This window comes from Molossus molossus, unplaced genomic scaffold, assembly GCF_014108415.1.
Source record: "Molossus molossus isolate mMolMol1 unplaced genomic scaffold, mMolMol1.p scaffold_m16_p_21, whole genome shotgun sequence".
Taxonomy (NCBI): domain Eukaryota; kingdom Metazoa; phylum Chordata; class Mammalia; order Chiroptera; family Molossidae; genus Molossus; species Molossus molossus.
In genome coordinates this window covers 45,531,911-45,556,010 of record NW_023425357.1, presented here as the reverse complement: position 1 = coordinate 45,556,010, position 24,100 = coordinate 45,531,911, and positions in this window count along the sequence as shown.

Here is a 24,100-nt window from a genome sequence, read left to right as displayed (position 1 = left end):
CGGTTTGCCTCAGCGGTCCGGAGAGACCCGGGTTCGGTTCCCGCTAAGGGCACGTACCTCGGTTGCAGTTTGTCCCCGGCCCTGGTTGGTCGTGCGGGTGGCAGCCACTCGATGTGTCCCTTTCACATCGATGTTTCCCTCTCTCTCTCTTCCTCTCTCTCCCTCCCACTCTGTCTGTACAAAAAATGGAAAAATGTCCTCGAATGAAGATAAAATATATATATATATATATATATATATATATAACCATTTGCAACTCATAGAATGTGTTAAAAGGGGTGGGAGGGGGCATTGGGCTGGCTGTGGACTGTAGTTTGTTGACTTAATCCAGAATCACAGGACCCAAGGGTCAGAAAAATATGAAGCGTCCATCTAGTTGAATGCCTGAGCCCTGAATCTCTATTGAACATTCTCAGCCATTTGTTTTTTTAATGTAATTAACATAATTTTTTTTTCCTTTTTTTAAAAATTTTATTTTTGTTATAGATGTTTCTCCTTTTTTACCCCATTGACACCCTCCTCCCCATTCCCCTCTCCCCGTCCCCGGCTTTGTTGTCCATGTCCATTGGTTATGCATACATGCATATAAGTTCTGTGGTTTATCTCTTCCCACCCACCACCCCCTCTTCTGAGGGTTATCAGTCTGTACCCTACTTTCGTGTTTCTGGGTCTACCCTGTTCCTCAGACTGTTATATTCATTATATTCCATATATAAGTGAGATCATGTGGTATTTGTCGTTTTCTGCTTGGCTTGTTTCACTTAGGATAATACTTTCCTGGTCCCTCCATGTCATCTCAAAAGATAAGAGATCTTTCTTTCTTACAGCTGCATAGTACTCCATTGTGTATATGCACCACAGCTTTTTTATCCATTCGTCTACTGACGACACTCAGGCTGTTTCCAGATCTTAGCTATTGTAAATAGTGCTGCTATGAACATGGGGGTACATATATTCTTTCTGATTGGTGTTTCAGGCTTCTTGGGGAATATTCCTAGAAGCGGGATCACTGGGTCAAATGGCAGTTCAATTTTTAATTTTTTGAGGTAACACCATATTGTTTTTCATAGTGGCTGCACCAGTCTGCATTCCCACCAGCAGTACACCAGAGTCCCCTTTTCTCCACACCCTCACCAACACTTGCTTGATGATTTGTTGATGGCGGCCATTCTGACAGGTGCGAGGTGGTACCTCATTGTTGTTTTAATTTGCATCTCTCTGATGATTAGTGATATTGAGCATGTCTTCATATGTCTCTTGGCCATTTGTATGTCCTGTTTGGAGAGGTGGCTATTCAGCTCCTCTGCCCATTTTTTAATTGGGTTCTTTGTCTTCCTTTTGTTAAGTTGTATGAGTACTTTATATATTTTGGAAATTAACCCCTTATCTGATGTATCATTGGCAATGATGTTCTCCCATAGAGTGGGTTGCCTTTTGATGGTTGTTTCTTTTGTTGTGCAGAAGCTTTTTAGTTTGATGTAGTCCCATGTGTTCATTTTTTCCTTTGTTTCTGTGGCCTTAGGTGATGTATCAGTGAAAATTCTGCTGTGTATGATGTCTGAAATATTGTTGCCTACATTTTCTTCCAGAATTTTTATGGATTCACAGGTCACATTTAAGTCTTTTATCCATTTTGAGTTTATGTTTGTGTATGGTGTAAGTTGATGGTCTAGTTTCATTTTTTTGCATATAGCTGTCCAATTTTCCCAACACCATTTATTAAAGAGGCTGTCTTTGCTCCACTATATGCTCTTGCCACCTTTGTCAAATATTAATTGAACACATTGCCTTGGGTCCATTTCTGGGTTCTCTGTTCTGTCCCACTGGTCTATATGCCTGTTCTTGTGCCAGTACCAGGCTGTTTTGATTACAGTCGCTTTATAGTCTAACCTGATATCTAGTATTGTGATCCCACCTACTTTGTCCTTCTTTTTCAAAATTGCTGTGGCTATTTGGGGTCTTTTTTGGTTCCATGTGAACTTTTGAAGTATTTGTTCTAGTATTGTGAAATATGTCGTTGGTATTTTGATGGGGATTACATTGAAATTATAGATTGCTTTGGGTAGCATGGACATTTTAATGCTGTTAATTATTCCTATCCATGAACAAGGTATGTGCTTCCACTTTTTTATATCTTCCTCTATTTCTTTTTTCAATGTCCTCTAGTTTTCTGCAAATAGGTCTTTTACTTCTTTGGTTAAGTTTATTCCTAGGTATCTTAATTTTTTTTTTTTTTTTTGCCGCAATGATAAATGGGATTGTTTTTTCAGTTTTTCATTCTGTGAGTTCATCATTGGTGTATAAGAATGCTGTCGATTTCTTGACATTAATTTTGTATCCTGCTACTTTGCCAAATTCATTTATTAACTCTAGTAGATTTTTGATGGAGTCTTTAGGGTTTTCTATGTATGATATCATGTCACGTGCAAATAATGACAGTTTCACTTCCTCTTTTCCAATTTGGATCCCTTTCATTTTTTCTTCATGTCTGATTGCTATGGCTAAGACTTTCAGTACAATGTTAAATAAGAGTGGTGAAAGTGGACATCCCTGTTTTGTTCCTGTTCTTAAGGGAAATGTTTTTGTTTCTGCCCATTGGGTATGATGTTGGCTGTAGGTCTTTCATACATGGCCTTTCTTATGTTGAGATATGATCCCTCTATTCCCACATTGTTGAGCGTTTTTATCAGAAATGGATGCTGGATTTTGTCGAATGCTTTTTCAACGTCTATTGATATGATTATGTGGTTTTATTCTTCATTTTGTTTATGTGGTGTATCACATTTATTGATTTGTGAATATTGTATCAGCCTTGTATCCCTGGGATGAATCCCACTTAGTCATGGTGAATAATTTTTTTGATGTATTGCTGGACCCGATTTGCTAGTATTTTGTTCAGGATTTTGGCATCTATGTTCATCAGGGATATTGGCCTGTAGTTTTCTTTCTTTGTAGTGTCTTTTTCTGGTTTTGGAATTAAAATTATGCTGGCCTCATAAAACGAGATTGGAAGTCTTCCTTCTTGAATTTTTTGAAATAGTTTGAGGAGAATGGGTGTTAGCTCTTATTTGAATGTTCGGTAAAACTCCCCCGTGAAGCCATCTGGGCCTGGGCTTTTGTTTGGTGGGAGATTCTTGATTACCTCTTCAATTTTCTTAGTTGTTATTGGTCTGTTCAAGTTTTCTATCTCTTTCTGGTCTAGTTTTGGGAGATGTGTGTTTCTAGAAATTTGTCCATTTTTCTTAGATTGTCAAATTTGTTGCCATATAATTGTTTATAGTAGCTGTTAAGGACCTATTGTATTTCTGTGGTGTCAGTTGTTACTTCTCCTCTTTCATTTCTGATTTTGCATTTGGGTTCTCTCTCTTTGTTTCTTGGTGAGTCTAGCTAAAGGTCCATCAATCTTGTTTATCTTTTTGAAAATCCAGCTCTTTGTTTCATTGATCCTTTGAAGTGTTCTTTTGGTCTCCATGTCATTTATTTCTCCTCTGATCTTTACTATTTTCTTCCTTCTACTTGCTCTGGGGTTTTCTTTTTATTTGCTTTCTAATTCTTTAAGTTGAGAGGTTAGACAGTCAATTAGAAATTTTTCTTGTTTCTTGAGGTAGGCCTGTAGTGCTATGAACTTCCCTCTCAGAACTGCTTTTGCTGCATCTCATAGATTTTGTGTTGTTGTGTGTTCATTTTCATTGGTTTCCAGGAAGTTTTCAATTTCTTCCTTGATTTCCTCGGTAACCCATTCATTGTTTAATAACATGCTATTTAGCCTTCATGTGTTCAAATGTCTTTGCATGTTTTTGTTGCAATTGATTTCTAGTTTCATGCCATTGTGATCTGAGAAGGTGCTTGATATGATTTCAATCTTCCTGAACTTGTAGAGACTTAGTTTGTGCCCTATCCTGTGGTCTATCTTTGAAAATGTCCCATGTGCACTTGAGCAGAATGTGAATTCTGTAGTTTTGGGGTGTAATTCTCTGTAGATATCTATTAAATCCATTTGGTCTAGTGCTTCATTTAGAGTCTCTGTTTCCTTGCTAATTTTTTGTTTAGAGGATCTATCCAGTGGTGTCAACGGGGTGTTGAAGTCCCCTGCTACGATTGTATTGCTGTCTATTTCTCCTTTGAAGTTCTTCAAAAGATTTTTAATATATGTTGGTGCTCCTATATTGGGTGCATATATGTTTATCAAGGTTATATCTTCTTATTGGATAAATCCTTTCAATATTATGTAGTGGCCTTCTTTGTCTCTAGTTATGGTCTTCATTTTGAAATCTATTTTATCAAATATGAGTATTGCTACCCCAGCTTTCTTTTGCTTTCCATTTGCTTGGAAAATTTTTTTTCATCCCTTCACTTTCAACCTATGTGAGTCTTTTGTTGTGAGGTGGGTCTCTTGTAAACAACATATAGATGAGTCATGTTTTCTTATTCAATCAGCTACTCTGTTTCTTTTTATTGGAGCATTCAGTTCATTTACATTTAAGGTGATTATTGATATGTACTTATTTATTGCCATTTTTGTTTAGTTTGGTTATATTTTTCTTCCTATTTCTTCTACTAATTACAGCGGTGCTTTTAACATTTCTTGTAGTGCTAGTTTGGTGCTAATGTATTCCCTTAGCCTTTTTTTTTTTGTCTGGGAAACTCTTTATTTGACCTTCTATTTTGAATGACAGCCTTGCTGGGTAGAGTAGTCTTGGATTCAGATTCTTGCTTTTCATGACCTTGATTACTTCATGCCATTCCCTTCTGGCCTGTAGTGTTTCTTGTGAGAAGTCAGCTGAGAGCCTTATGGGATTTCCTTTGTAGGTAACCTGTTGCTTATCTCTTCCTGCTTTTAGGATTCTCTCATTGTCTTTAATTTTTGGCATTTTAATTACTATGTGTCTTGGTGTGGGCCTGTTTGGATTCTTCTTACTTGGTGCTCTCTGTGCTTCTTGAACTTGAATGCCTTCTTCCTTCACCAAATTCAGGAAGTTTTCTGTCACTATTTCTTTGAATATATTCTCTAGCCCTTGCTCATTTTCTTCTTCTTCAGGGCTCCTATGATGTGAATATTATTACGTTTCCAGTTGTCCCACAGTTCTCTTAAGTTGTCTTCCTATATTTTAATCATTTTTTTCTGTTGGTGTTCTGATTGGTTGACTTTTTCTACCCTGTCTTCTAATTCATCGATCCGGTCCTCAGCTTCTTCTACTCTGCTGTTTAGACCTTCCAATGTGTTCTTTATTTCTGATATGTCACTCTTGATCTCTTCTTGGTGGTTTTTAATTTCCAATTGGTTTATTTTCAGCATCTCTATGTCCTTATTCATGCTGTTGAGCTTCCTCAAGATCATGGCTCTGAATTCTAGCTCTGTTAACTTGCCTAACTGCTCCACATTGATACCATCTTCGGAGGAGGTCTCTTGCTCTTTCATTTGGCTTCTGTTTCTGTGTTTCACCATTTTGGCTATCACAGTGCGCTTTGGAGCCTGTCAAGTTTTCCCTGTGGGTATTGGTATTCTGTTGTTTGTGGCTCCCTCTCCTGGGTTTAGATGAGCGATGGAGGACCCACGTTAAACACCACTGTCAAGTCTTACTTTCCTGGTTAGAGTTGCTAACCCAGGAATGGTACTGTTATCCTCTAGCTTTTTGCCTAGAGGCTAGCAGTTGAGGTTACTTAAAGAGTGTTGGGTTGTTAGTTGATTGAAAAACTCCCTCAGGTGCTCAGAGTAAGGGGATTTCAGGAGGGTCAGGCAGATGCTGGTTGTTAATTAGCCTCAATTTGCATTTCAATGGTCCACCTGGGTGGGGTTGAATCTCCGAGGGAGGGGCTGCTGCCTCTCCCCAGAGCCCTGGGAAGGAGTAAGATGACCACCCTCCTGCATGGCTGCAGCTCAGCAAAAGCTCTGAGTGTCCTTCAAATCCCGTGTCCCCACACAGTTCCAGTCCAGTCTGCCCTCCCTCTGCCGGATCCCAAGGTGAGTGGCTGTGGCTGTTTTAGCCTCTGTCCGGGCTCTGCGCTGTGGAGCCGCTTGGGAGTGTAACCCGAGGGTGTTGCTCCCAGCTAAGGCCGCTGCTGTCTGTGGGCTCCCAGCCCCCCTCTGGCGTCTCCGCAGTCCAACCAGGATCAAGTCAGTGTCCCTGGTTATATGGTCCTCACAAGCTGCTTTTCTGTTGCTTTTTCCCGTCGATTTGTCTGTGTTTTAGTTGTAATTCCAGGTTGGTCCTGGGAGATGGTCTGCGTAGCTTCCGTTCACTCCGCCGCCGTTTTGGAGTCTCTCTTAGCCACGTGTTGAATGCCCCAAGAAAATGGAACTTTCTCGCTGGGCAGCTCATTCCACTGTCAGAAGTAAACTGTGCCATAGTTGGGGTTTCCCCAAAAGCATGGATTTGGGTGCCAGGAATTTATTTGGGACGGGATCCCAGAAAGCCCAGAGAGCATGAAGTGAGCCTGGGCAGGGAGGAAAGCTGATAAAGGATGTGTTGATGAGTGAGTTACCACTAGGGCAACTGGGTCAGTCTCTCTGAGGACCCTTGGAGAGAGATTGTGTGTCTCCCTAAAAGGCAAGGAAGCTGGGGTATTTCTCTACTTCCCGTTCCTTGTTGATGGAGGGTTGCTACACACGTGCACTTCTGATCCATTCTGCACGCTGCCTGCAGTAACCATCCTGGGGCAGAAAATGCCTTGAGGCAGAAAGAAGTGAGAGGCAGCAGAGTATCTGGAACCTGTCGGTGACTTCCAGCGGGTCGCTGATGAGTACAGGTGGGCTACAGCGTGTTTCTGACTGTTGTCTAGTGTGCTGCTCATCCCACGAGGAATTTCTGAGATGATTCGCTGTTGCTCTGAGTTGTGGCACCAAAGCACTCAGAGTCTCAGACTGGGATGGATATTTCCTCTTCACTGTCCTTCGATCCTCCCTCTCCAGCCCTCGCTGCTCTCCCCAGAGCAGGGGCTCCAGCCATACTGGCCTTTCACTTCCTTGAACTTGGCTGACTCCTCCTTCTGACTACAGTCAACAAAAGAAGTCTCAGTGAAGTACTATAATGTTCCCGTCACACTTGCTTGTCTTCCTCTTTATGGAAAAGATAGCAGTCCTCAAATTCAGGGCATCAAACAGGCAACAGTAGCTAAAATTTAGTAACATTCTTTTGTTATATGTTTATTTTTAGTTTCCACATATACATGGCAAATGTTACTGGCTTTGCACTTACAATAACGATATAAAGTTGTTGTTTTTTAAATAAATTTACGTAAATAATGTGTTTATTTAAAATACCATATGATTTCACTTATATGTGGAATCTCAAGAACAATATAAATGAACAAACAGAACAGAAACAGACTCATAGATACAGAGAACAGACTGATGGTTGCCAGAGGGAGGGGCATTGGGGGACTGGGCGAAAAAAGGTGAAGGGATTAAGAAGTGCAGATTTAGCCTGGCTGGTATGGCTCAGTGGTTGAGTATTGACCCATGCACCAAGGGGTCATCGGTCCAATTCCTGGTCAGGGCACATGCCCAGGTTGTGGGCACAATCCCCAGTGGGGGGCATGCAGGAGGCGGCCAATTGATGTTCTCTCTCTCTCTCTCCCCCTCCCCTCTTCTCTCTGTAAAATCAATAAAGAAAAATTTTTTTTAATTTTTAATTAAAAAGTACAGATTTGTAGTTACAAAGTAGTCACAGGGATGTGAAGTACAGCATAGAGAATATAGTGAATAATATTGTCATATCCATGTATGGTGTCAGGTGGGTACTGGAACGTTGGAGGACCATTTTGTAAAGTATATGACTGTGTAATCTCTATGCTGTACACCTGAAACTGATACAGAATAATATTGAATGTAAACTGTAACTGAAAAATAAAATTTAAAAATGTGTCTACTTAAAGAAATATATTAAATAATAGTTAAGGTGGTATGAGAATATAGTAAAAATAATAGTCACCACCCTTATTGAGCACTTACTATGTGCTGGGTGCTGTTCCAAGCATTTTGCATGTACAATCTAATTACTCCTCACCACAGCTGCATGGGTTGAGTACTATTTGAGGTAGGGACTATTATTCGCTGAGAAAACAGGCACAGGGAAGGAAGTACCTTACCCACACGTGTGTGGCTAGTAATCAACAGAACTGGAAAGGGAACCCAGGCCGTCCTGCTCCACAGTTCACGCCCTTAAGAGCAGGGTTACACTGTTTCTCATACATTTGAAAAAGGAAAGAAAAGAAAAGTGAAGATGATATTTCAGTGAGAGGAAAACTATTTTTAAAAGGCCCCTCTTCTCTTTTTTTTTTTTTCTTTATTGATTTTAGAGGGAGAGAGAGATAGAAACATTGATGAGAGAGAACATCCACTGGCCGCCTCCTGCATGCCCCACACTGGGGATCAGGCCCACAACCTGGGCATGTGCCCTGCCTGGGAATCAAACCAGCGACCTCTTGCTGCATGGGTTGATGCTCAACCACTGAGCCACACCGGCTGGGCAAGTTTCCTGTTTTTTATCTAGCCAGATCCATCTCCCTGGATCTCCTGTCCCTTGGTCGTCAGGCTCTCTTCTGGAACCCCAGAGAATAACTCCATCCCTTCCCCTCACCACAGTCCTTCAGATGTTGGATGAAAGGAACCACCAGCCCTCACAGATCTTCCCTGCTCTGCGTAAACATCGCCAGTTCCTTCTGCTTGTTCTCTGTGTGCATTCTTGGTGTCTTCCCCCAAGCACAGGGTTCCTTTCTTCCCTGCTCTTTCCATTCAATAGAACTTACAAAGTTATTTTTGTTGCTGTAGCTTTTTATTTTTTTGTAGAGGCTTCCCACAACTCATTCTGAGCTCAGGGTAAAAGGCTGTGGTTGGAGTGGTGGACGTAGCGAAGGGCAGCCGGGTGGGGATGTCCAGAGGGAGGCTGGTCACGCAGAGAGAGCCCTTCACAGCCAGCATCACGGGGTGGCAGGCACTGATGCCCACGGGCAGGCCGGAGACCGAGTCCTCCGTGCACGTGTTGCTAATCAGGCTGAAAGGGACAGACTAACCAAACGCACAGGAGCCTGGTGAGGAGGCCAGACCACACATACGTGCACTCACGAAGGGCCAAGCACCGAGAAGCAGCCTGGACGGCGTGGCAGTGTGTCTGCACATTCTTCCGCCTGCAGGGAAGTCCGCACGGAAAGCCAGATTCTAGGCAGAAGGTTGGTGTTCATGGGACCAAAATGAGGTGAGCAAGACAATGATTGTATTGGCTGGGGTAGGCTTAGATTTCTGTATCCTCCAAGGGATCCAAGGGTCCATCATGGCTAGTCTAATTCCCCATCCCTGGGCTCATGGTAGACATGACAAATCAATTACTGCACCTCTGCTTGCCTGCTGCTCCTTGGACCAACCTCGAAACCCTTATCAAGAGAGTATTCCAGGCCCTGGCTCACCGGTGTGGCTAGGTTGAACATCATCCCATGCACGGAGAAGTCGCCTGTTCAGTTCTAGTCAGGGCACATGTCTGGGCTTTGGGCTCGATCCCAGGAGGAGGTGTGCCGGAGGCAGCTGATTAATGTCCCTCTGTCTCTCTCTTTCTCTCTTTCCCACCCCTCTCAAAATCAATAAAAATCAATCAATAAATAAAATAAGCCCTGGCCCGTTTGGCTTAGCGGTTGGAGCGTCGGCCTGCGGACCAAAGAGTCTCAGGTTCTATTCCGGTCAAGGGCATGTCCCTTGGTGGCAGTTCAGTCCCTGGCCCTGGTCCGGGTCCTGTGGGAAGCAACCAATCAATGTGTCCCTCTCACATCAATGTCTGTCTGTCTGTCTCTCTCTTCCTCCCGCTCTGTCTGAAAATAAATGGAAAAATATCCTTCAGTGAGGATTTTAAATAAATAAATAAATAAATAATAAAATAAAACAATACCCTCTATCATACTTGCCCTCATTAAAAAGGAGAGAGAGAGCCCGGTTGGTGTGGCTGGGTGGCACATGCCCAGGTTGTGGGCCAAATCCCCAGTGGGGGGCGTGCAGGAGGCAGCCAGTCGGTGTTCTCTCTCATCGATGTTTCTGTCTGTCGTTCCCTCTCCCTTGCTCTCTCTCTCAAATCAGTAAAGAACAAAAGAGAGAGAGTGTTCTGGGAAGCTCTGGCCAGCCCTCTGAGCTACGGGGAACCCCCAGGTTTCCGAGCTCCCCCTCCTCTGGACGAGGCGGGACACAAGACTCTCTCGAAGACTCGCTCTTTCACACTGCTTTTCTCTGAGCTTCTCAGACGACACTACCTCTACCTGATATTCCTTTAGCTTATGTTAATATAATTGGCCGGGATGTTGTTGTTGTTGTTTTTAATTCATTGTTAAATCTTGATTTGATTTCCAGGCCTTCCTCTTCCTGCTCTGTCCAGAGGCACATCCTGTTCTGTCCTTAAGAACTTTTGCAGATCAATAATCATAGATGTTGTGTGTGCATTCCACTGATGTATTCTTCCCACATTTTGGGGCGACTTGCTGTGTACCTCCCAGTAACAACTTCTTGCAGCCAAGAAGTTGCTGGGATGTTGTTGTTGTTTTTTTATAGACAAAAAACAACAATTTGCTGTATCACAATTTTAGACTATTACTACTGTGGTCACTCAGGTGTGCCTGGGGCCCAGGGGACAAGGGGGCCTGGAGCGTGCTGGGGCAGGAGAGGAAGCTCGAGACACTAAGCCCAGCAAGTCACTGAGCTTGCTGCTATGGGCACAGGTCACACTCACCTGGAGAGCTAAGACTGGCCATTTCGGAGCAAGCAGACCTTTTGCCAACCTTAAAAAATGTACGTTTTGTACGTGGTCTCTCTTCTGACCCGTAGAAAGAAACTTGACTTACCTAAAAGGAAGATCAAATGCATATAGAGAATCTGTAGCACCTGGGGCTACTGAGGGAGGTCCCCTTGAGCTTCTCAGGAGAAGAAGTCCTGTGCTGGGGGGAGCGCTGCCCAGTTGGACAGGGGAGACCTGGTTCTCGTGCTAGGAAGGCTGTTAGTCAAATGAGCGAGACACAGTCTCTAACCTCAGGGAGTCTGGTGGAGGGAGGCACACAGTGTCTGTGGTGTGATCTGTTTTCAGTTGGCTGGATGTGCCGGTTCTCTTCAGTCCATCAACCCTGGGTCACTTCCATATATATCATGCGCACACACCCACACACGCATGCACATATGTACACACATACACACACACACACAAACACATATACATACATGTACACATGCACACACATATATACATACACACGTGTGTGTGTGTGTGTGTGTGTGTATATATGTTTTCAGGGGCAGTAAGTACATTTACATTGTTCTACAACCAACCATCACCACCATCCATCTCCAGAACTTTTCATATTCCTGAAGTGAAGCGCCATGCTCATTAAACAATGGGTTTAATTGTTTAATTTTTATATCCTCCCTATTCCCTCCTTCTTCCAACCTCTGACAACTGTCATTCTACTTTCTGTCTCTATGGTTTTGACTTCTTTAGAGACCTTATGTATGTGGCATTGTACAAATATTGTGACTGGCTTAGTTCATGTAGTATAAGGTATTTAAGGTTCACCTGTATTGTAGCATGGGTGAGGATTTCCTTTCTTTTTTTGGTACATGCCCCTAGCGGGAACCGAACCCGGGACTCTGGTCCGCAGGCTGACACTCCAGCCGCTGAGCCAAACCGGCCAGGGCTCCTTCCTTTTTAAAGCTGACTAATATTCTATTGTGTGTGTGTGCAGCATTGGTTTTATCCATTCATTCACTGATGGACACTTGGGTTGCTTCTACCTTTGGCTATTGTGAATAATACTGCTATGAACATGGGTGTACAAATATCCCTGCTTTTAATTTTTTGGAGTATATACCCAGAGTAGAATTACTGGATCATAAAATAATTCTATATTTTATTGTTTGAGCAATTATCGTATCATTTTCCACAGCAGCTGCACCATTCCCCATTCCCACCAGCGATGTGCGAAGGTTTTCTATTCCCCACATCCTTGCCAACTCTTGTTATTTTCTGTTTGTTCAGTAATGATCATCCTGATAGGATCCCATGGTGATGTTGATTTGCACTTTCCTAATAACTAGTGATGGTGAGCATCTTTTCATGTGTTTATCGGCCAATTGTATACATTCTTTGGAGAAATGTCTACCAATTTCTTTGCCCATTTTTTAATTGAGTTTAGTTGTTTGTTGTTTAGATGTTGTCAGAGTTCTTTTTTTTTTAAGATATGTTTTTATTGATATTTTAGAGAGAGGGCAAGGGAGAGAGAGATAGAAACATCAGTGTGAGAGAGAAACATCAATCAGCTGCCTCCTGCACACCCCCTACTGGGGATCAAGCCCAAAACCCGACATGTGCCCTGACCGGGAATCGAATCGGGACCTCTCAGTCCATGGGATGACGCTCTGAGCCACACCGGCCAGGCCAGAGTTCTTTATATATTCTGGATATTAATTCCTATCAGATTTAGCATTTGTAAATATTACCTTCCACTCTCCTTTTCACTCTGTTGATAGTATCCTTTTAAACACAAAAGTTTTCAAATTTTGATGAAGTTCAATTTATCTAGTTTTTTCTTTTGTTACCTGTGCTTTCGGTGTCATATCCAAGAACTCATTGCCAAATCTAGTGTCATGGGAATTTGTTTCTTCTGTTTTCTCATAAGAGTTTATAGTTTTAGATCTTATGTGTAGGTCTTTGATCCAATGTAGGTAATTTTTGTATATGGTATAAAGGGTCATTCTTTTGCATGCAAATACCCAGTTTTCTCCAACACCATTTGTTGAAAAACTGTCCATTCCCTATTGAATGGTGTTGGTACCCTGTTGACAATCACTTGACAGTATATGTGAGGGTTTCTTTCTAGGCTCTCTCTTCTAGTCCATGGGCTTATGTGTCTGTCTGTACACCAATAGCGCACTGTTTTGATAACTCTACCATTGTAGTAAGTTTTGAAGTCAGAAAGTTTGAGTCCTCCTACTTTGTCCTTTTTCAACATTGTTTTTGGTTCTTTGGGGTTTCTCGAAATTCCATATGAGTTTTATTATAGATTTCTCTATTTCTGAAAGAAATAAATCATTGAGATAGGCATTGCATGGAATCCATAGATTGCTTTGATTAGTATTGACATCTTAATATTAAGTCTTCCAGTCTATGAACATGGGATGTCTTTCCATTTATTTGTAGCTTCAATTTTTTTTAGGCCTGGCTGGTGTGGCTCAGTGAATTGAGCCTTGTCCCATGGACTGAGAGGTCCTAGTTTGATTTCCGGCCAGGGCACATGGCCTGGGTTGTGGGTTCAATCCCCAGTAGGGGGCATGCAGGAGGCAGCCAATTGATGTTTCTCTCTCTTTCCCTTCTTCTCTCTCTGAAAAAATTTCAATAAAAAACATATTTCAAAAAACTTACAAAAAATTGTTTTCTTTCAACAATGTTTTGCAGTTTTCAGTGTCCAAGTCTTGCACCTCCTTGTTTAAATTTATTCCTAAGTATTTTATTTTTCTTTGATTTCACTTCCACTTTTTGAGGCTCTTGATATATTGAAAAATATATATGACAATATATATGTAACAAGACAAAAGTAATACAAAATGAACAAAAAACCAGAGTGTTGCTCAATTTAAACTTTATTGCTTCTCAGACAGCATATATAGACATTAACAGGATTAACATGGTGTTGAAGCCTAGTTGTCCATCCCATTGTGTATGTGAGGTCCCCCTGCCCACACCCCCCCACTACGATGGGAGAAAAAAGCCTGCTGGATTCTCTTCCTGGGATAGGAGTGTGAATAGCATAATATCCCTCCAGTGGGCCCTGCTGAGGGACCTAGCAAAAGCCTGAAGTCACCATAGACCTAATCAAAGCATCTCCCCAGAATGTGATGCTGAGAACATTAGACCCCTTTGAAGCCTCAGGTTAGAAGACCTCAGAGCCCCAGAGTCATGGAGACTTTCCACCTTGAACAGAAACAGTCACCCAGAGGTGCAGATGAAACAGAACAGCCTGCTTACTCTCCCCCAGTCTTGCCAACCTTGTGGGGATTTTGTTGGCTGTGTTTCTGGCCCTCGTCAGTTTCAGTTGGAGGAGTTGTATAAGGACAAAAGGTGAGGGAGTGCAGAGAATGAGGTCCCAGCCCCTTGAACAGCTTCTAAACGGCAGGGCAGGCCTCTCCCCTTCTGCCATTCAACAAACTTAGGGCTTTCTTGACCTACCAGTGTAACTCTATTCTTTTGCAGGCAATGGATTTATTTTGTTTCTTGTCTTTTTGGCCTGTGGGGATGCACGTGTCTCTGTCTCTCTCTCTCTCTCTCTCTCTCTCTCTCTCTCTCTCTCTCTTTCTCTCTCCATTCTGTATCACTCCAAATGTCTGCAGAATGCATAGGCTGCAGTGTCTGGAGACACAGTCTGTCTCCTTTCTTTCTTCTTTCCACCTCCTCCTCCCTTCTAAAGCCTGTTGCTGTCTTACCCCCTCCGGAAGCCCCTCTGTCACAGGGCCACTGTTCCACTCCAGCTGCTACTCTGCAGGCCCCAGCCAACTCCTATTTCCATAGCAACTGAAACTCATTTTCCATCCCTGCCTTTCCACTTTGGAAAGGAAACCCATAATAGTCTTTTAAAAGAAAAAAAATTGAGCTACATCTGGCACAGTCAGCTTGGACTAGAGAGAATTCCTGCTCTCCCGACTCCCCCGAAGACCCTCCCTTACTTCCCTCTGCCCACCTGCATTCCTCCAACTCCCCACAGCTCCTGGCTCAGAGACAGGTTGGAGGAGAAGCCCGTGTGCGTCCTTTCTCTCTTTAAATTAATGCAAGATGACTTTGTGCTTTGCCAACCCAAGAGGAGGAGGAGGTTAGAGGCTCCATTCCATTGCATCAGGTGATGCTAACCTGCGTCACCAGGGGTGTCTGTCTATTTACTCTCCTCCTGCCCGGAGAGGTCAGAGATTGCCCGAGTGTGTCATTATGTCATCTCTGACGATGAGGCTCCTCCTCGGATTCTGAGGTTGTTTGAGCAAGATTTGATGAGTGCGATTCAGTGTGGTGGTTTGGCTGGCATTACTCGGGAAACCGGGAGTGTGACGTGAAAGGGCCTGGGGAAGCTCTCCCCCTCCCGTCCCCAAAAGACTTCTTACAGACGTGGCCCATCCCAAGAGTCTGAAATTCCACCATTGGCCGAGATGCCATTGGGCTCACAGGCCACACTGAGTATTAAAAATGGAAAGCGCGTGCTAAGTCGGGTCAGCTTGTACACTTCCACCCTAGCGCTGTGCCTTGCACATAGCAGGTGCTCGATTAATGTTCGTTGGGTTGAATTGATGTCTTATCGTGTAGTGTTTCAACACATAACTTTCTGGACTGACATCTGGCCAGAAACACTCCTGAAGCTGAACTCTGGATAGGCACATTTTGGCAAGAAGGGATTGTTTTAAAAAATTATTATTAAGCACTTTAAAAGATCGTTCTACTCTCCTGAATCCTAACCCACACCACGATCAATGCAGAGAACCTGAGAGGCATGTGCCAAATGCTAGAATCAGTTTCTAGTGCAGCAGTTGATTCCTACGGCGGCTCAAGAAACGCCGTGGGCTCGGAATAAGGAGTGTCATTGAACACCTCCGAGGAGGAGACACTGTTGATCTGAACATGGGTTTTTATCTACAACGTGCTCCCCCCACCCACACCTGCTGTCCATGCGAGCTGGGCTTTCTGAGTTACTCGTGATGTGTTTTTGGACGCAAGGTGGGGGAAGAGCCCCCACGGTCTGTTCAGCTCTGGCTATGAAAAATACAAGCTGCATTTGACTGAATGACAAAAAGAAATCTGTTGAGCCAGGAAGCGTAGTAAATACCGTGACTCTCTGCAAATGTGCACAGCCCAAACAGCTTTTTCCAGTCTGGAAAAATGAAGAGATTTGTCTGTGCAAAACCAGCCAAGTCTCCACCCCCCTCCCTTTCCACCACTCCACCCCCACCTCCTGGCAAGGCCTCCCACCCTGCCCCAGACATTCAGTCATCAGCTTTCATCCTTTGTGACTTGCTCTGCCCCAGGAAATAGCATTGCCCAGGCTCTGGGGAGCCAGGCCACCAGCCTCTCCCAAACATCTCTGAGGGCTGTCTGTCTGGGTGGGTTTGCCATCCTCGTAGACCTTGGGCAGACTTGGCGTACACCAGAACTGATCAGAGGGCAAAGCAAGGGTCTGATGTCTTCTCTTCCCTCGCTCACTCTCTGTATCTGCAGTGTCCCCTGAACACTTCATTCTCCATCCCATATTCTGAGCTCTCTAAGAGCAGAAGATTATGCTTAATACTTTATAACTGAGCAGTTTAAATCTGAAAACAATGATTTTTAAGGTTCTCAGCCTTGGCTTATAGCGACTGTCACGTTGGTCCTGTTAAAAAACAAAATCCAGCCCTGGCTGGTTTGGCTCAGCGGTTAGAGCATCGGCCCGCAGACCAGTAAGTCGTGGGTTCGATTCCAGTCAAGGGCACATACCTTGGTCAAGGTTCATTCCAGACCCTGGTCGGGTGGTGCTGGAGGCAACCAGTAGATGTCTCTCTCTTGAATCGATGTTTCTCCCCCCCTCCCCCCTTTCCTCCCACTGTATCTGAAGATAAATAAAAAAATATCCTCGGGTAAGAATTAAAAAAAAAAATCCAACTAAGTAAATTTGAAGATCTAATTGGCTTCATTCAATAATTCATGGGTTGGGCAGCAGAAAGGAGCTCCCAGAAGCTTTTATAGGCAGAAGAGGGAGCAAAAAGGAGGTTTCTAACAAAGAATGGTTTGTTTGAGGCAAAGTCACCTCCCTTGGGGGGAAGGACTAGGGTCTGTCATGCAGATGACCTCACTAGTGCTGACCAGGTGGTTCCAGGTTGACCGTGTAAAGGTCACAGTCCTGAGATAGGCTGAAACTGCAGTTAAGTCTTGGTTTGCTGATGTGGGGCTTAGCACAAGGGACCCCGTTTGGGGCTAGTTGTACCTTTTCCCACAGTTCCACACTTGGCTCCAGAAGCCCGCTGAAGTCCTCGCAGGATGGAACTTGCCGTATCTCAAGCAGCAGATTTTTATCAAGCGCTGCAGACGATCTGACCTCAGATCTTGTCCGTGTGGTTTCCTGGAACACTCACTTTTCCTTCCGCTTCCATCCCAGTCACCCTCCAGATCCGAGACCTCGTTTCTTCCAGAATACGTTCCCCGTCTCCTTTCTGCCGTTCGGGTCAAGCGTCCTCCTCGCCCTGGTCCACGTCCCCATCCGCGTGTTCACCCCACTGCGTCGCATCCACTGCCTGCCTCCCTCTTAAACTGCGGGCCCCTGACGGCCAGGACGGGGTCTCCCATGTTCATTGATGGAATCTCAGTGCAGATCACAGGGCCAGATACCGAGAAGGGGCTCAATAAGTAGATATTGATTAAATGGAGAACAACAATGTAGAGACTGGAGTCATAAAGGTTCTCTTAGGAGTGTGTTGTATTTACTGAAGTATAGAAACAATACTTCTTCTACCAGAACGGCTTGCAACAAACTAGGAGTACAAAGAACACACACCCAAAGGTTTGTGCACACACACTCTCGGGAGACAATCACTTGTGCAATGCACTTTCTCTTCCTCTTCATTGTCTCCTCCTGCCAGCCCCTCCCACTAGCCTTTCTCATTCCTGGTATGTAGGGAATTGCAAGAATAAAAGCATCTAACTGGAAGAGTCCAGGTAATGCCAGGGGAAACGATTCGGTGATCATCCCTTTGCCTAGAACCTTCCTTCATCTCTGTCTGCAGCACCACTGTAAGGAAATTCTACTTATCTTTATTATGTTCAATTCAGGAAGGCACCCGGACTTTTAAAAATAGCTTCGTGCACGGTTCTGCCAGCTCGTCAGAGTCCTGCCAAGTGAATGTGTCTTTTGGCAAATCGCTCCCAACTCTGTGCCTTAGTTTCCCTCTTATCTCTTTCTCACACAGAGATGAAGAACAGAAGCTGTCCTTGAAGCACACATTTTTTTTTTGGTGGGGGGCAAAAAAGGAGCTCCTTAAGTATCAGAGTCTCTGGTCATGATGTTGTTGAGTCTGAAGGAAAAGAAGGGGCCACTTGCTTCTTCGATCAGCAGGTGAAGTTTAAGTTGTTCGGAAGGTGGCCAGAGGCTGGAGTGACACCTTGGCGTCATCCAGAGGAAAGTTCTCCGCTGGCCACATGGGCTGGCCTTGGAGAAGAGGGCACTTTCTGAAGGGGATGGGAGGGGTGTTGGTGAGGACCCAGCTGGCAGCCGACTCAGTGTGATTAAGTGACAGAGCCTGGAAGTGTTCTGTGAGCCTGGGGACAGCAAGCAGCCCCGCCTCCGTGAAGGCCTTCGCGCCGGGGCTTCCTCCGGCCGCCTCCGGCCTCCTGTCCGAGCACTGCCCACCGAGCTGAAGATGTGCAGGACCCGCTTCCTCGGTGGGGGTTGCAGACGGGTGCCCAGATGAACTCGGACTGCTAGACAGATTTGATTTAGCTCCTAATGTCAGCCTTAACGACATCGTTCATTGACATCCATTCCCAAGTGGGGAGACTTCACGTCAGTTCCAGGTCTCCACTATGGAAAAATGGACCACTGGCAGCCCAGAGGCCATGTTCATCCGCAACAGTGACCCAAAGCGGTGAGTGGCCGCTGTCCTTGCAGACAGGACTTGCTGTCTCCAGTCCCCAGCTCTACCTACTAACCTTGGCTGCACAGGCTGAGACTATGCCAGCTGCCTTATGTCCTCTTACCCACCCCTCAGGCCATTCTTGTTACCGCTGGGCCCCTGAAGGCAGCCGCAGTCTGTGGCCTCTGCCTGGGTTAGGACCCTGGGTCCGCCTGGCCCTTGATGACGCAGTAAACCACCTTTCCTTCCTGCCCCCGGGTGATGCTGATGTGTCCAGTATTTCAGGCTGAGCTCCTCCTGCCTTTAAGGGTACGTGGGCATGATCATGAAGAAATGCAAGGCCACAGGCTAAGGAGCAGGCACGGACCTGTTCCTTCCCAGATAACACACTCCGCTTCAGCAGGAACCTTCTGGGAACCATGCCCGTGACTTTCCTTTTCTTTCTATTCAGTGACTTTCAAAAAGGGCATTTCAGCCAGCTAAAGGGAGCAGAAGGCGCCGTCAGGCCTCCTGCAGGATGAATATGTGGGGGAACGAGGGCTTTCCTGCGACTTGTTCTCATACCTGGTCCGCTTTGATCTCCCAGGTTCCTGAGGTGCATGCTCCCAGGGAAGGAATCAGGCTTCGCTTAACCTTGATCATGGAAATCACGGTGCTCCTTGCCCTTCTTTCATAAACAAGGAAATTGGAACAGAGCTACGAGAGGCTTTTTCATGCACTTTAGGAAAGAATGAGCAATGGAAAAAGGAAATTGAGAGCTTTGGGGAGTTTATAGCAGAGGAGCAATTGAGTTTGAAATAGGAGCTGGGAATCCATATGTTGGGGAGGAAAGAAAAGAAAAAGCAGCCACACGCACAGAGCTTCAAGGGTACGGGAGGAAATAGTTATGGGGAAGGGGGCAGGGAAGCCCACGTGGGTCTCCCTTTATCAGACCCACATGTTCAGGCAGTAGTTCTCAGGGTGCCCATGAAAGGGTCCAGAGCCTGCTGAGCTAGGTTCAGTGTTTTCCTAACTACCAGGGAGCACATGAAGTTGGTGGCTGGGAGCTCTCCACTGTGCGTTCAGTGACTCCCTGAGGCCCTGCTGTGGTCTGGGCCACACCAGTCAGGCTCGGCTGCCTTCAGGCAAGACTTTGAAGTGGACAGGACTGGCTCACCTGGTACCCATCCCTGCCTGTCAGTCCCCGCCAGGCAGAGGCGCCCGGCCTGCTGCTGCCGCCCCTGCCCCTTGCCCCAGACTAACCTTGGAGTCGCATAAAGAGCTCAGCCTCTCTGAGCCCCAGAGTTACCATCTTTAAAATGGGGAGAAACGTGTGTGAGGTGCATACAAGGTATGCATAAAGGGCTTTGCAACAGATAAAGCACAAACCATTTTAAAATTATTCATCATACTTTTAAAAATCACTCTGGGATGGACATGGACAACAAAGCCAGGGACAGGGTGGGGGGGATGCGGAGGAGGGTGTCAATGGGGTAAAAAAGGAGAAACATTTGTAACAAAAATAAAATGAATAAATAAATAAAAATAAAAATAAATTACTCCGGGAAATTTCAAGCATAAACTCGAGTAGAATAAACACTATGCACTCACAACCTGGCTTCAACAATGATTAACTCATGGCCAATCTTATTTCATCTATAGCTCCACCCACTTTCCCTTCCCCGTGTTATTTTGAAGCAAATCCCAGATAACTATTGCTTTATCCCATTTTCAAACTTTTATGACCGACTTGCTCATGTCACCTTAGAAACTTCCCGTCCTCACATGTCCCCTTTCCCCTTCCAGAGGGTCACATCCACCGTGCACCTGCTGCTCTATCGCCATTATTGCTATGAAACTGTCATGACTGCTAGTGGCCCAGGTTCTCAGCCCTGGGAGACCTGAGACGTATTTGCATTTCTACCAGATCCCAGTATCATCAGAGAAGAGAGTGGAACTTGAACAGGTGGACCCTAAAACATCAGTCTCTGGAAGGAGAGGATATTGGACCATTTTGAGCCCCTTAGGCCCTTGACATCAAGTTTAAGCCCCATAAGAGTCGACAGAGCTCGTCCTCTGATTGGTGCTTTTCTTCCAGAAAGAGGGCACATGGGGCAAAGAGCACCAGGCGGGGCATCGGGGCTTTTCACTCTCAGCAGATGCTCTGCTGCTCACCGGGTTGTGTGGTGGACCTATGAGTAGGGGACTCGAGTTCATTCCCAAGTCCTTGTGGAATGGATTCAAGTTTCACCTCCACTCCTGACATCACATCGTGTCTCTGTGCCTCTGTTTCTCTTCCTCGTCTGCAAAGTGGGGGTTACCACTCTTACCTTACAGCTGTGGGAAAGATTGAATGAGACAATGCTGTATCCATTAGGATTTTCTCAGTAGCAAGGGACAGAAAGTCCAACCTAAGATGCCTTTTATTAAAAAGGGAATTTGGGGTCTCATAGTAAGTTGAAAATTTCAGGGGTGGCTGATAAGAGGGTTCTGCACCCAGTTTCCAATGCAGGCGAGAAGGGGAAGGGTTTCATATCACCAAGGAATTCTCTGAGACACCAGCTCGGTGTCCTACAATTCAACGCAATTCTGACACTATCTACCCAGAGAAAGTGTCAGATCTCACAGGTTAAGGTCTCGGTCCTACAAGACTAGCCCCCCTCCCCCCAGACACATGCTGTTCAGACGCCAACTACAAATCTGCGTTGTCACCTGTGCATCCTACCCATCAGCTATAAATCAGAGGTACCCATGACCCCCACCTTGGGTTTGATTAATTTGCTAGAGTGGCTCACGGAATTCAGAAACGTCTCACTTACTGGGTCATGAGTATATTATAAAAGGCTGTAACTCTGGAACGGCCCGATGGAAGAGATGCATAGGGCGAGATGTGGGGAAAGGTGGAGGGGTCTCCATGTGGTCACCAACCCAGAAGCTCTCCGAAGTCCTTTGTTATGGGTTTTTATAGAGACTCCATTACATAGCATGACTGGCTAAATCACTGGCCATTGGTGATTGAACTTAATCTCCAGCCCCTCTCCCCTCCCTGAAGGTCAGGGGGGCGGGACTGAAAGTTCCAACCCTTTAATGACATGATTAGTTCTCTTGGCAACCAGCCCCATCCTTAGGTGCTTTACAAAAGTCACCTTATTAACATGGAGGGTTTTGAGAGCTAGAACCAGGAACTGTGGACCAACACCAATTATGTATTTCTTATTGTAAATCATAATATCGCCCTCGCCGGTTTGGCTCAGCAGTTAGAGCGACAGCCTGTGGTCCAGAGAGACCTGGGTTTGGTTCCCGCTAAGGGCACGTACCTCGGTTGCAGTTTGTCCCCAGTACTGGCCAGGGTCATACAGGGGGCAGCCACTCGATGTGTTCCTTTCACATCGATGTTTCTCTCTCTCTCTCTCTCTCTTCGTCCCACTCTATCTGAACAAAAAAATGGAAAAATGTCCTCAGGTGAGGATAAAAATTTTTTAAAAAAAGTAAATCACAATATCACAGGTGGACATGGCTGGGTTCAGGGTTCAAATGTCAAAATCAGGTCTTGGTTTTTCTCCGCAGTTTGGGTTTCACTTTTGGGTTCATGTGGTAATAAGATGACAGCATCAGCTTCAGCTCCCTGTAACCTCTTGGGATCTTCTGACAGGGTGTCATTCTCAGAAGGCCTAGCAGGAGTCTTGTGGCCCTGGCCGGGTCACATGGCATCACTGTGGTCAAGAAGAACGAGAGGCACTTCTTGGCTTCTGCTGGTGTCCCTGCATCTACTAGACTTATGGGGTAAGGGGAGGGCTGGTCCCTTAGAGGGAAACTGCAGAGGGGCTTGGGCATGGTCACCAAAATCAAGATGGAACCGTGCTGGTGACAAAACTGAAGATGCTTGCTCGAAATGCTTTGCATGCCTTGGGGTACACTATTGAAGCTCATGAAATGATCATTCCTTTCTGTCTGGTGGAGGATTTTTTATTCCTTTTCAAATATGTTTTACATATTTAATCTGCTAACAGTCCTGTGAGACCAAGTGCAGGTAGTATGTCCCCATTTTATAGGTGAAGAAATCAAAGCACAGAGCAGGTAAAGACTTTTCCCACAGTCACACAGCAGAGGAAGGTGGATTTGGCCTCTAATCCCACAGGGACATGCTGGCTCTGAATTCCCTGGCAGAGGCACTGGGCTGGAAACAGGCACACATGGGGCATGGGTTCCAGGTCTGCCTTGGGGCTTGGCAGCTGCCCGGCTTTGTTCCGGAGTGAGATGTCTAGCCTGGCAGCAGTCTGGGTGGGTCAAGCACTCACTGTTGATGCCCTGGCAGGTGTCAGGGAAAGAGCTGGTACCTAGGCCAAGACACTACCACGCCGGGAACACCTCGTGACTGATGATTCCCTTTGCACTGAGAAGCTGGGTATGCGACTTGGTTTTTCTCATCCCAGAAAAAAATCCAAGTCCAAAAAAAGGAGGGGGAAGGGAGGAGGAGTGTTAGTTGCAGGGTTGACTTCTCCCAAGGGAGACTGGTCCAGGAGCCAAGAGTGTCCTTTGCCAAGATGGAACAGGGAGAGCAGACTCCTCCGGTCAAAAGGGGGTGGTTTGGCCAGATCTCTCAGGATCCTCCCAAGTAGGAGTGTTGGGATCTCCAAAGAGCTTTCCAAAGACCAGCACCCCTCCCCTACCCAGGTTCTGAACACATTGATAAAAAGACAAAGGAATGGCAGAGAGCCAGAGCACCACCCGGTGATCACTAAAGCTAGCACGGAGGACACAGCTCGGTGTGAGCGTGGACCTGGCTTCCGGATGGCCTGCTGGAAGGATGGAGCTTAGCAGGTCCCGACAGCCTTCCCACGGTTCCGATCAGATAAGTCATTCCACTGCCCTGGGCAGCCAGAGGGAAGACAAAGGCGTGTTTAGGGAAAGTCCCTCCTTGGAGAAACCAGAAGCTGGGAAAACATGTGACCTTGGCAAGTGATTCCTCTCTCCGGGCAGCAGCCGCTTCTTGGGTAAAATGGGCAGAGCAGCAGTCGCTCCCTCCCAGGGAGGCAGTGGGATGCCAGAGGATGGTGCGGCGGCAGCTCTGGCCCGAGCCGCCGCTCAGTAAGAGCGGGCTGTCTCCGACCCGGTCCAAGTTCAAGGCAGGTGGCCTGGCTTCTCTCTCCAGCACGAAGCCCAGGCCCCGGGTTGTGCCGTGCTTGTGTGTGTCCCTCTTTCTCTCCAGCTGTAAAAAAAATGCATGGGGATGTGGGCGTGCCGTGGCTGTTCGGTTCTTGGCTTCTTCCCAGGTTATGTTCTCCCACTAGGGGCAGGGGGATGGTAGACATCCTCTTCACGCAGAGATCACCCCCCACACCCCCTCACCGCCCCATCCCCATGACCTGTCCCAGCAGAGCCTGGCTCAAAGTTCAAAGCCAAGGTGGCTGTGTTGAGTAATTCGTTGACACCGCCTGCCTGCCCGCCTGCCTGCCATCGGAGGGTAGGTCTCACTCCCACACACCCATTTGCTGAGCATCTGCAGCCCTGGGTTTTGTGGTGTGG